We start from the raw sequence: 13,370 nt of genomic DNA on the forward strand, positions 1-13,370 counted from the left end.
ACTGACATCCTTCGGCGGGACTGAGGTAGAGGAGTTTATTCCGCAGACCGAAATTCAGCCGGTCTGCAAGTTGCAACGTCTTGTCGGCTGAGCTCCATAATTTGATTTTCGTTGTGAGCGATAGTTTGAGATGCACCGCGAAACTCTATCCCCCCATTTAGTTATCATTGTGTATTCTGTACCACCTACAGCAAATTTACAGAAGTATTCAGTCAAAAGATAACAACAAAACAAATCTGAAGCACATACAGATCGCTAAGCCTATCCAGCCAGATGACCCGCGGTGTATGTCATATGGTCCTTGTAACATCTGCAGAATCCTTAGCTTCCTAGACAGGGATCTCAACACCTCAATGGCATTCACGAAGTGAATGAATCCTTGAATGTGTCAAGAATCGAACTCAGCGCCTTCGATTAAGAGGTGGAGTGGCTACTTTTACACCACGGGGCTGATGCAAGAAATCCAAGTCAAGGTATTTTCTTCAATGTTAAGAAGTCCTCATTTTGGGCCACATTTTGATAAACAAGAGTCCTTTAGAAATCATGCAATCAAGCGTACAGTTTTATGTGACTTTTAATGTAATTCATCCTTAGCTTCGAGACTCTGTTTGAATCCAAACAATAGAGACGCAACATTTAATTGGTGGAATTTGAACCGGCGCAGACTTAGTTAGAAACCATACGCGCCGTGGTGGCCTTTTAAAACTAACAACATTTGATGGGATGTTTAGCCACGTCTCATAATAATAATAATAATAATAATAATAATAATAATAATAATAATAATAATAATAATAATAATAATAATAATAATAATAATAATAATAGTCTAATAATACCTTAAAGGACGGTACGTGCAAAGTCTTGTTATTAAAGGCAAATTATATGTTCTTGAGGGTACTTATTTTCTATCTACGGTATAGGTTATAGAGGGTTAAGCTTTGTTTCGGAATGTGTGCTTGTATAAGTCATTGTCTCGCTTGGTTATGTTAACATGAGAGACAATTTTTATGTGTATGTGCTGAAAGCTTGCAATCTATTATCCCGGAGCAAGTATGGCAAATTATTTAGTATTTCGAAGATTGAATTCCTGCCGATTAAGAAGAAACCTAAAAGGATTGAGGATTGCGCAACTGAAACAGGTAGGCTATTTTCAATAAGGATGCTTTTTCTCCCAGGATGGTAGTCAGACTATGTGAAATGAAATCAACACGTACCCAAGGTAACGCATTGAGCTCGCAATAGCGACAAACTGCAGTTTGTGAGGGAGAAACGAGTCCGCAGAAGAAATACACTTATATCACTGTTTTCGGGCCAACTTTGCTGTACGGAGATGAAGGATGGCCAGACATAGGATATTGATGGCTTACTTTTAAAACCTCCTATGTCCCAACGCTCTTCCCGCCCATTATATTCATTAAGACTGGTCACGCCACCCCCCCCCCCCCCAAACACATATTTTTTCTTTTTACAATTTGTCTTACGTCGCACCGACACAGATAGGTCTTGAGGCGACGTTGGGATAGGAAAGGCCTAGGAGTGGGAAGGAAGCGGCCGTGGCCATGATTAAGGTACAGCCCCAGCATTTGCCTGGTGTAAAAATGGGAAGCCACGGAAAACCATCTTCAGGGCTGCCGACAGTGGGGTTCGAATCCACTACCTCCCGGATGCAAGCTCACAGCTACGCGCCTCTAACCGCACGGCCAACTAGCCCGGTCTTAAGGAAAATAATGGATAGGAAGAGCATGGAGAGATACGATGTTTTAGAAGTAAGTCATCGATATGTTATTTACAAGACGGAAATAACAGATAAATTTGCCAGAATGAATGTTGGTATACACAACAAAACAACAACAACACTGGTACACTCCGTCCGAGAGTTCGCTCAAAAATAGACGTGGCTCTGTAGGAGGCACGTTAAATGAAATATGATTTTAAAATTACAATGGCTAGTTTAATGTATTATTGGGCAGATTATAATATGGCAAATGAGAAAGAGGAACTTAGAGATCGGTCTTGTTAATGACAGGCCGATGGCTCACGCGAAACATAAGTTCGATCGACATGTCGTGAGTAAAGATGAGGTCTATAAACGAGTTGCCCAGCTTAGCCGGTGTTCGTGTAGAGACAAGATCTACAATTAATTGTTTCCTCGTAGCATACTACAACGTTTTATTGTGATGAAGATGAAGTTTGAGTGAGATCTCCCATAATAATGACTGGATTTTTTTTTTTTTTTTTGGTCTCAAATTCTGCATAGTCTAATAAGATAACTTTGGCTGTAGCAGAGTACTTCATCAGAATCGAGTACAGATACATGGCACAGTTGGTTGTGGACGGAGGTAACGCTACCAAACGCGAGTGATTGCTCCATCATCTACAGCCGACATCCAATCTACAGGCTCTACAGGCCTGATAGAAATGATGAGACCGATGAGCTATAAAAGTAGCTAGATGATGAAATCAGAGGAGAAAAATGAAACGATACCACGGAGTCGTGAGCTATACTAATTTTCAGCATCGCGACAATCTCGATTTCAACAAAAATTGGGGGACGCCCCCTAAACTCACCATGACGTTACTGCTTATTGAAACTAATTTGCAAGAATTTTTTTCATCCTTCACTTTTTTGACAGTCTTTTGTATTTGCAAAGTTACGAAGCCGAACTTATTATAAATTCGCACGTAAATGTCGAAATTCTACGCGGAGCACAGCATGTGAATGAAACTAAGGACGTCAAAATAATAATGTAATGGTCACTTATTTACTATCGTTCCGACACAGACAGGTCTTACGGCGACGAAGGGAGAGGAATGTGCTACGACTGGAAAGAAAGCGACCATAGATTTAATTGAAATATATCTCCAGCATTCGCTTGTTGTGAAAATGGTCAACAACGGAAAACCATCTTCAGGGCTGGCAACAGCAGCATTCGAACCTACTATCCCCCCGAATAAAATCTGAGAGCTAAAAACCAAACCAAACCAACCCAAGCCCAATGTCGCAACAGCCCCGAATGGCCATGGCCTACCAAGCGACCGCTGCTCAGCCCGAAGGCCTAGAGAATACGAGGTGTCGTGTGGTCGGCATGACGAATCTTCTCGGCCGTTATTCTTCGCTATCCACACCGAGGCCGTCAGCTCGCCGCCAGATAGCTCTTCAATTCCAATCACATACGCTGAGTGAACCTCGAACCAGCCCTCAGATCCAGATAAATATCCCTGACCTGGCCGGGAATCGAACTCGAGTCTCCAGGTAAAAGACAGGATCACTATCCTACACAGCGGGGCAAAACTGAAATCTACGAGACCCGAATCACGTGGCCAACTCTTCCCACGTATACCGCACATGTCAGCTCAGTGTGGCAGAACTGCTTTCTACATCCCCCTCCCTTCCATTGCTTCAGTCCGCAAGAAGTTATTACCCTACCTGAGAAGAATAATGAGTGCGTACATCATTTATAATATTAACCTTTGTACAACTGGTTTATGTATTCTCCTTTATTTCTCTACTGGAACAGAAGAAAGAAACTTTCCTCATCCTGCCAGCAGCTAAACGTGAGATGAGATGATAAAATAAGACGGAAAGAAAGGTACGGTAATCTATAGCGAAGGAGGACAACCTAGGGGAGTGGCTTCGTTACACTGCAATAAAAATGGCTGCCCCCTCCTAATCCTGCTTCTTCGGCTGTATTCTGCGAGATAACTGCCCTACTGTAGTGACATATCAGATTTATATAAATACGAGTATGATATCAATAAAACCTATGATGCAGAACCAGACATACAGGAGTTCCCAAACGTGAGGGAAATATGGGTGGTGGATGGGGGTGGGAGGATGGATAATACAACCCAAAACACCATAAACATTCCTTATCGACATATGTCCTACGATCGATTGCTCAGGAGTTATACGCTTTCCAACTTTGTAAGGGAAGTATTGGTATTAGGCTTGCCTGGCACATAAGTAACTGCAATAAGTCGAGTAGCTGTCGCCATGTTAGCGTACCAGTATGAATACTGCATTCTAATACAAGAAGTGCTCAAAATGTCCACCATGCAGCTGAATCCACGCTTGAACATGCCGCCTCATTTATTGTCGCACCCGTTCGAACACTCCAGGCATTGCACGTATTCGATGGTAAAAATGAAACGAAATGGCGTATGGCTTTTACTACCGGGAGTGTCCGAGGACATGTTCGGCTCGCCAAGTGCAAGGCCTTTCTATTTGACACACGCAGGCGACCTGCGCGTCGTGATGAGGAGGAAATGATGATGAAGACAACACATAGAATGCACCCAGCCCCCGTGCCAGAGAAATTAACCAATGCTGGTTAAAATTCCCGACCCTGCCGGGAATCGAACCCGGGAACCCTGTGACCAAAGGCCAACACGCTAACCATGTAGCCATGGAGCCGGACGTATTTGATGGTAACCTCACTCCACACGCTGGCGAATGACTACAGTGTCCTTAATGGCATGCCTGACTCGAGACTTAATCCTAAATAAGAATTACCCTCCCCCACCGTCCATTCCAGCTCATAACTAAAACGGGCGTAGTTGGCAAACGATCGACCTAAGAGCATATCGTCGCTGCCGGGACAAAACCTCCTATGTGAAATATTTTAGCTTAGAACTTTGGCCGGTAAGGTTCTGTCATCTAAGGTGCAATATTGTGTGAAGATGGTCAAGGCATTCTCGCTCTTCATAAGGTATGTGCTGCGGGTCAGTATATCTCCAAAAATATATTCACATAAGAGCTTTTGTCCCGGCAACGACGATATGCTCATAGAGAGCTTTTCTGTTATTTTGGAATGTACTTTCCTCCTGATTAATTTTGCACATGCTTGGGGACACCTGTATATTGATTTATTCATCATCAATAAACACTTTCCAGTCCATTAGAAAAATGGTTATCTTAGTAAACAATTGTTATTTACGTTACACAGGCTGGGAGTGAGCTGTCACAACAACAACAACAACAACAACAACAGAAACGTACTAAATGCATAGGTCTGTTGATCACAATTACCGCAGCCTATACCAGGAAGTGGCACCACTAACCACTAACAACAACAACAAAGTCCATTTTACTGCACGATTCGGTTGTTGATTAACTCACAAAGTACATCGCGACGTGAGTCAGTGTCTTAAAAGTAGCTTCCGGACACGTGGTTAAGTAGAAGTCCGGGATTGATGGGAGAAGCAACTATGCAGGCGGCCTTAGCGTGACAAGATAAAAGAAGGCACAATGTTATTTAGAGGAGATGCACAAAGCATTCTCCAGTCGAAAGCTTATTCAATCTTGATAGCAGTATAGGCAATAAACTTGCGGCTTACTACACCTCCATAAACGAAAATTTAGAAGTTGTCACAGGTAGGTGTTTAGAAGATAGTGGGGTAGGAGGATTTATAATGTCCACAACAAAGAATAATGCAATACAGCACGCCCTTACTTCTTATATAAGGAAGAATATATCGAGACACCGCGGTAGGCAACAATCTAAAACCGTATCAAGGTAATAAATGGAAAATACTGGTATAGAATTAATGTGTTAGCGTAATCTGTTTGAGAAATTTAAGTCAGTGCTTCATCGAGATTAGAAGAATATTTCAGGTGGAAGAACGAGGGTACCTGCATCTCACCTCCATGGTTTGAAGGAATTCACCTTGTGAATATGAAGTAGTAACCACGGACCTCATATGAGTCTAGCGTCTCTTGTACTTACTTGAATTATGCTCCTTCTTTCATACTTCGGGAGTGGGGGGGGGGGGTGTTGGGAGGGGCGGCATGATAGCCGAGTAACATCGCCAGTCACTTCTCAGGAAGGCGATAGCGGTTCGAGCACTGGCTAATGCATGTGGGATCAATGAAAGGAAAATTAACATCCCTGTGAAAAAATGAAATGGCGTATAGCTTTTAGTGCCGGGAGTGTCCGAGGACAAGTTCGGCTCGCCAGATGCAGGTCTTTTGATATGATTCCCGTAAGCGACCTGCGCGTCGTGATGAGGATGCAATGATGTTGAAGACGGCACATACAACTAGCCCCCGTGCTAGCGAAATTAACCAAGTATGGTTAAAATTCCCTACGCTGTCGGGAATCGAACCCAGGACCCCTGTGACCAAAGGCTAGCACGCTAACCATTTAGCCATGGAGCCGGACAACATCCCTGTGATTGAGAACGCACATAAAAGTGAAAGTCCCGTGGCGATGGTGACGATATCAAAAGTCACGTAAAACTACAAGCTTGATATTTCTGCTTTTCTTAACCGACCTTCCAAGGTCAAATCCTCTTTTTCTTCGGCCCAGACAGTATTAGGCTTTGGTCTATCATTGTTTCGCCATTCACGAACTGTAACTTCCATTATTCGATACTTTGATTATTTGAGGAGTGGAACCTCTTAGCATTTTTCCCGACGATTAATTTCAAGAGAAGGCCGGGCTGAGTGGCTCAGACGGTTAAGGCGCTGGCCTTCTGACCCCAACTTGGCAGGTTCGATCCTGGCACAGTTCGGTGGTATTTGAAGGTGCTCAAATACATCACCCTCGTGTCGGTAGATTTACTGGCACGTAAAAGAACTCCTGCGGGACTAAATTCCTGCACCTCGGCATCTCCGAAGACCGTAAAAGAGTAGTTAGTGGGACGTAAAGCAAATAGCATTATTATTATTAGTTTCAAGAGGGATGGGTAATTCTATATTGTTTTAGGTGTAGTATTGTATTTAAGAACTATGGATGGTAGAGTAAGATTATCTCACAAGTGGTAGCAACGGGTAATAATTGTTTCATCTTGTGTAGTCATGGAAATTGTAAAGATAGTGACATACAGTACACACTTTCTTAACGTCTATATTTCTGTTCTAGTAAACATGAGAATCAGGATGATTCTGGGATTTCTACGAACAATTTAGAGAGCTTGCCAGGGAAAACCATCCCACCACATTTTATCAGCATAAAATTGCTTCACTTCGAGAAACCAATGTTAAAAATAGTCCCAAAAGCCAAATGCCTGGCCGATGAAATTATTCGTCTCTGTTGTCAGCTTCATGCCATGACAGATAGCACACAGAAGAATTTGCATTAGTTCTTGAGGACATGATACCCAAGTCTCCCTCGTATACTCTTCTAGAAGACTTCCCCGCTCATAATATTCTAGTTATAATTTAAGAGTCACAATATAGGGCTACAGTGATTTAGTGGATTTTGTCAGAGAACTGGGTCTGGGGGCATCGGGCAACAATTTTCTTAAAATTGTCACGGTCAAAATTATCGGCTCCGTTTTCCGTTCATATTTTCTGTCCCATACAGGCACAATTTTAAACTGCCAAAATATTAAAATGTTAACTCTTTGAATATATCGTTGGTTCGCAAGATCGATATCAGACAGGATATAAAGTAACCCTAATTTGAACACAAATACAATATTCAACAGTGTAAGTGCACTGAATTTATTTCGTTTTACTTATCTGCTTACTTAGTGTGTATGTGTATGTGTGTGTGCGGCGCGTGAGAGAGACAGAGAAGTGTTATGATGTGTAACTGTGATATCTATTGGTATGTATGTTTTAATTAAGTAGCGCTGGAGCCGTGAAAGAAGCGGCCATGACCAGTAGGCTATATTATGCAACCTCCCTGCAGTCAATTGGCTATGAAGGGATGAACTACCGAAGAAAAACAGGTCTTTGCGGAAAGTAACATTTTAACACACTTTCTGTTTTATTTGAGGATATTTCCACACCATCCAGGCTCTTGAGTAAGTTTCTTCATCCTTATCGTGGCCCTAGTGCGAATATTTAAACATTTAGTCTGCACCGAATTTTCTTAAAATTGTCACGGTCAAAATTATCGGCTCCGTTTTCCGTTCATATTTTCACTCCCGTTTATGTTGACAATTGTTCTTCAGTGAGAATTGATGGTAGAATGAGTTCTTGGTTCAGGGTACTTACTGGGGTTAGACAAGGCTGTAATCTTTCACCTTTGCTGTTCATAGTTTACATGGATCATCTGCTGAATGGTATAAAATGGCAGGAAGGGATTCAGTTAGGTGGAAATGTAGTAAGCAGTTTGGCCTATGCTGACGACTTGGTCTTAATGGCAGACTGTGCCGAAAGCCTGCAGTCTAATATCTTGGAACTTGAAAATAGGTGCAATGAGTATGGTATGAAAATTAGCCTCTCGAAAACTAAATTGATGTCAGTAGGTAAGAAATTCAACAGAATTGAATGTCAGATTGGTGATACAAAGCTAGAACAGGTCGATAATTTCAAGTATTTAGGTTGTGTGTTCTCCCAGGATGGTAATATAGTAAGTGAGATTGAATCGAGGTGTAGTAAAGCTACTGCAGTGAGCTCGCAGTTGCGATCAGCAGTATTCTGTAAGAAGGAAGGCAGCTCCCAGATGAAACTATGTTTACATTGGTCTGTTTTCAGACCAACTTTGCTTTACGGAAGCGGAAGCTGGGTGGACTCAGGATATCTTATTCATAAGTTAGAAGTAACAGACATGAAAGTAGCGAGAATGATTGCTGGTACAATCAGGTGGGAACAATGGCAGGAGGGTACTCGGAGTGAGGAGATAAAGGCTAATTTAGGAATGAACTCGATGGATGAAGCTGTACGCATAAACCGGCTTCGGTGGTGGGGTCATGTGAGGCGAATGGAGGAGGATAGGTTACCTAGGAGAATAATGGACTCTGTTATGAAGGGTAAGAGAAGTAGAGGGAGACCAAGACGACGATGGTTAGACTCGGTTTCTAACGATTTAAAGATAAGAGGTATAGAACTAAATGAGGCCACAACACTAGTTGCAAATCGAGGATTGTGGCGACGTTTAGTAAATTTTCAGAGGCTTGCAGACTGAACGCTGAAAGGCATAACAGTCTATAATGATAATGTATGTATGTATGTATGTATGTATGTATGTATGTATGTATGGAGGCACAATTTAAACTGCCTAAATATTAAATAACTCTTTGAATATATCGATGGTTCGCAAGAACGATATCAGACAGGCTGTAAAGTAACCCTAGTTTGAACACAAATAAAATGTTCAACAGTGTAAGTGCACTGAATTTATTTAGTTTCATTTATCTGCTTACTTACTTATTTTCGTCTCTAATTTCCATGAGTGAATGAGATGGTGAAAAATATAATCAATGAATAGGCCTATGAAAACGCGATGCGATTTCGTTAAAGGATGAGTTATCCACTGATGATTACGGCTTAGTATATTCTGAGGAGGGTTATTTCCTTCCTTCAAGTCCATAGTATAGGTGATGATACGGACAAAAATGTCACCCAGTTAATTACATTCACATTTTGTCTATGTTAGAAGAACAAATAATTTTATCTTCTGAAGTGTAGGTAGAAGAGTGTATCCTCAAATAAATTATCTGGACATTCGTAATGTATCCATTAAATTCCGCCTAACTACAAAACTGTTAAATTATGACCTTTTATAGCTTTTGGACTTACTTTAACACCATCTCCACCACAGCGTCCTAACAAGGGTGAGCTCTGAGAGACCAGCCGAGAATTGAAAATGGATTTTTAAAAAAACAGGCAGTATACTAGTGTACTATACTAGGCCACACTGTCAAGTTGAGTTATACTCAAGAGAATCAAAGAGAACACTCTCTGTCCATTTGTGGTAAATATAACTTAAGCTAAAGATATTCCTGAAAAAATGTTTGTCTAACTACGATTCGAAATACCTTCTTCTTCTTCTTCTTCTTTTCCTCCACATCTGTTGTGGGGTCACGGTTGGGAACTGTGTCGCACATATGTATTTGTCCCAGTTTTAGGGCCGGGTGCCCTTCCTGACACCAAACCTATATGAAGGGATGTAATCACTATTGCATGTCTCTTTAGTGGTTAGTAGTGTACTGTATTGCCTGAGTATGAACAGAAGTGTATTGGAACAAATACAAACACTCAATTCCCGAACCAAGTGAATTAATCAGACGCGATTAAAATCCCCGATCCTGACGGGAATTGAACCTGGGACCATCTCAACCTAAAGCCTCAACCCTGACAATTCAGCCAATGAGTCGGACAAACCATTCGAAATACCTATGAGGTATCAAACCTCGAGGAAATAGATAAGTAGCTGCAATTCGGAATTCTGCTGAGAATACCTTGATTCTCTTAGGCTTATCAAGTCTCAGAAAAGGTGGCAATACAGTTTTAACAGTGAATTCGCTATCGTATTGAATCTGTCACCAACAATGAAGGCACCTGCTACACGGCAATACATCACGACCCTCAGCGATAAATCTCACATTATGCGGGGCCATATTTTTTGGTGTGCATACAATATCGAGAGCCTGAAAAAGAGAAAGGGTTTTTGACCTGATGCAATCTCACCCTATACACGAGTAGTGCACACACCATTATATAATCATAAGTAAATCATTTTAGTCAGCTTTTTCAATTGGATCTAGCCATACTGATTAACTCTCGACAGGTTGAATTAGATAATTTGTACAGTTGTGCAGGTTTTCAAAACTAAATGAAGCATTTCCGGACACACTTTCTTTCCAATAACTGAAGAATTTCTGTAAGTAAAACGTCTGTCGATAATTTGAAGTAAATTACATTCCTCGATTGAGCTTGCATTTTCTGTTTTTTTTAAATATTTTATCTGTAGCCTATATTATATGATCTTTTTTTACTAAGCAGTCTTTCGACATCATCAACTACTTCAGAGGCAATCGGTTTAATGTATGTCTCGCTATCCGTCTATCTTTATGTCTATCTCTCCCTCTATCTCTCTCTCTCTCTCTCTCTCTCTCTCTCTCTCTCTCTATCTGTCTGTCTTACCGTAACGCAATTCCCGAAACCACGGTCTCGGGGTAATGAGCCTGTCTCTTATCTGGAGAACTAGGGATCGATTCTGGGCCAGATCAAGGAAATTTACCTGGATCTGACGACTGATTCGTGGTTCACTCAGCTTACATGAGAACAGCTGAGCAGCTACCTGACAATGATGTCGCGATCTGTCGACTATTTGTTATTTGTTTCCTTGGGCCGATGACCTTAGATATTAGGCCCTTTTAAAAACAAGCATCATCAAGTAAGCAAGCTGTTTCTTTTTTTTTACCGTAGATGCTGGGCTAATTTTCATTACTATATTAAATAGAGAAGCAGAGCAAAGAGAGTGTGAGAGGGATGACGGGGATCTGAAATTATTTCTTACTAATACGTGTGAGTATCTTGGTTATTTTGTTCTCGAGGCCAAAAATGACAGGGCATTCTTTTATGAATCTCGGCATATATCGTGTTACTGCAAATGCTAGGTTAATTAATATTACACTATTTAGGAGCAACGGGGCTAAGAGAGGTCTGAGATTGTTTCTTGCTGATATGTCGAAAGTGATCAGTTCTATTTAGAAATTGTCTAACAAAGCTTAATTTAAATTACATTTTGAACATGCTATTCTATAACAATATTTTTTCCCAGCTAATCCTGACAGATAAAATTGCGATTAACCTAGAGAATTGTATTTGAAGCTGTGATCTTGGAATCCGGAGCTCCTGGAAATAATAAAAATAGCATTTCACCGACTTCTTCTTCTTCTTCTGCCGCTTTTGTTCCACCCTGGTTGGGTCGCTGGTACGAAAGTATAGACTAGGCCCTGTTTTACAGCCGGATGCTCTTCCTGACGCCAACCCCATGTGGAAGGATGTAATGACTATTGCGTGTTTCTATGGTTGTTGATAGTGTGAGCTGTTGTTTGAATATGAAGAGGAGAGTGTTAGGTTAAGCGCAAACGCTCAGTACCAGAGATAAAAGAATTAATCAGACGCGATAAAAATCCCCGACCCGGCCAGGAATGAGCCCGGGACCTTCTGAACCGAAGACCTCAACGCTGACCACTCAGCAAAGGAGTTAGACCAGAACGTTTCATTTTATATGAAACAATATTATTTAATAATGCCAGTGGAGTTTAGTTACCTCCTCGACACACGCACATTCATTGTAGCATCCGGCTCCATGGCTAAATGGTTAGCGTTCTGGCCTTTGGCCACAGAGGTCCCGGGTTCTATTCCCGGCAGGGTCGGGAATTTTAACCATTATTGGTTAATTTCGCTGGCACGGGGGCTGGGTGTATGTGTAGTCTTCCATCATCATTTCATCCTCATCACGACGCGCAGGTCGCCTACGGCAGTCAAATCAAAACACCTGCATCTAGCGAGCCGAACTTGTCCTCGGACACTCCCGGCACTAAAAGCCATACGCCAATTCATTTCATTGTAGTGTACTGTACAATGTCCATACAGAGGCATTTCCCGCCATCGCAACCGGTGTCTATCATACCGCTCAGTAGTGAGAGGTAAATTTAGTGTTAGTCTGTTGTAAGATTGTATCTGAGTGAGAAAGTGAAACCTTACGGAGGTGGCGTAATTAAGCCTGGCTGGAAATCAAACCCAAGATTTTATGAATTGAAGGAACTGGATGAGAACGTTCACTCTCCATCTATAAAGGACGTATACGCCCCTATAATTACTGCTGACTTACGAATCTTGCGAGCGTACCGAAAATCATCTCGCAAATTTTAACTGACTTCTTACTGATCTCTGCTATTCGAATTTTCGATATCGAATTCATTTCAACATCCCATAACGATCCGATGTACCGAAGCTCGAGTGTACACCTCTACTTATCATTATCTAGATTTTGTTGAGAGTAAGCATAAGCTAGGACATATTCACAATTTGCTTTACGTTGCACCAACACAGAAACTTCTTACGGCGACGATGGGATAGGAAAGGGTTAGGAGTGGGAAGGGAGCGACCGTGGCTTTAACTGAGGCAGAGCCTCAGCCAGCATTTGTCTGGTGGGAAAAAGGGAAACCATGAAAACCATCTTCAGGGCTGCTGATATTGGGGTCACCAGGCGAGTTGGCCGTGCGGTTAGGGACACGCAGCTCTGGGCTTGCATCCGGGAGACAGTGGGTTCGAACCCCACTGCCGGTAGCCCTGAAGATTCTTACCGTGGTTTCCCGTTTCCACACCAGGCAAATTCCGGTACTGTACCTTAATTAAGGCATGGCCACTTCCTTCCCATTCCTAGGCCTTTCCTTTCCCTCACCGCCAGAAGACCTATCTGTGTCGGTGCGACGTAAAGAAAATAGAAAAAAGAAAAAAAATTTGTGTTCGAATGCATTATCACTCTTTTTTTCTTTTTTTAACTGACTTATTTACAAACAACGGTTAATAATAATTTCCTATCGTTTAACAAAATGAACACAGAAAATAGAGAAAGAAAAACATAATATTTGCAAATTCCTGTTACCTGAAGTTCGTGAACTAAACATAATATGACAGTTTTTGGTGCAGTTTTTTGTAAACATAGAAAAATATGTAT

The 13,370-nt window shown here is 41.7% G+C and overlaps 1 protein-coding gene across 1 annotated transcript in view; it reads right to left on the reverse strand.

Annotated features, from left to right (window-relative positions):
* The window catches only part of abd-A (abdominal A), a 410,801-nt gene that overhangs the window by 290,625 nt on the left and 106,806 nt on the right, over positions 1 to 13,370 (reverse strand). The gene's annotated exons all lie outside the window — the stretch shown is intronic.

The sequence above is a fragment of the Anabrus simplex genome, chromosome 1 (genome assembly GCF_040414725.1).
Source record: "Anabrus simplex isolate iqAnaSimp1 chromosome 1, ASM4041472v1, whole genome shotgun sequence".
Taxonomy (NCBI): Eukaryota; Metazoa; Arthropoda; class Insecta; order Orthoptera; family Tettigoniidae; genus Anabrus; species Anabrus simplex.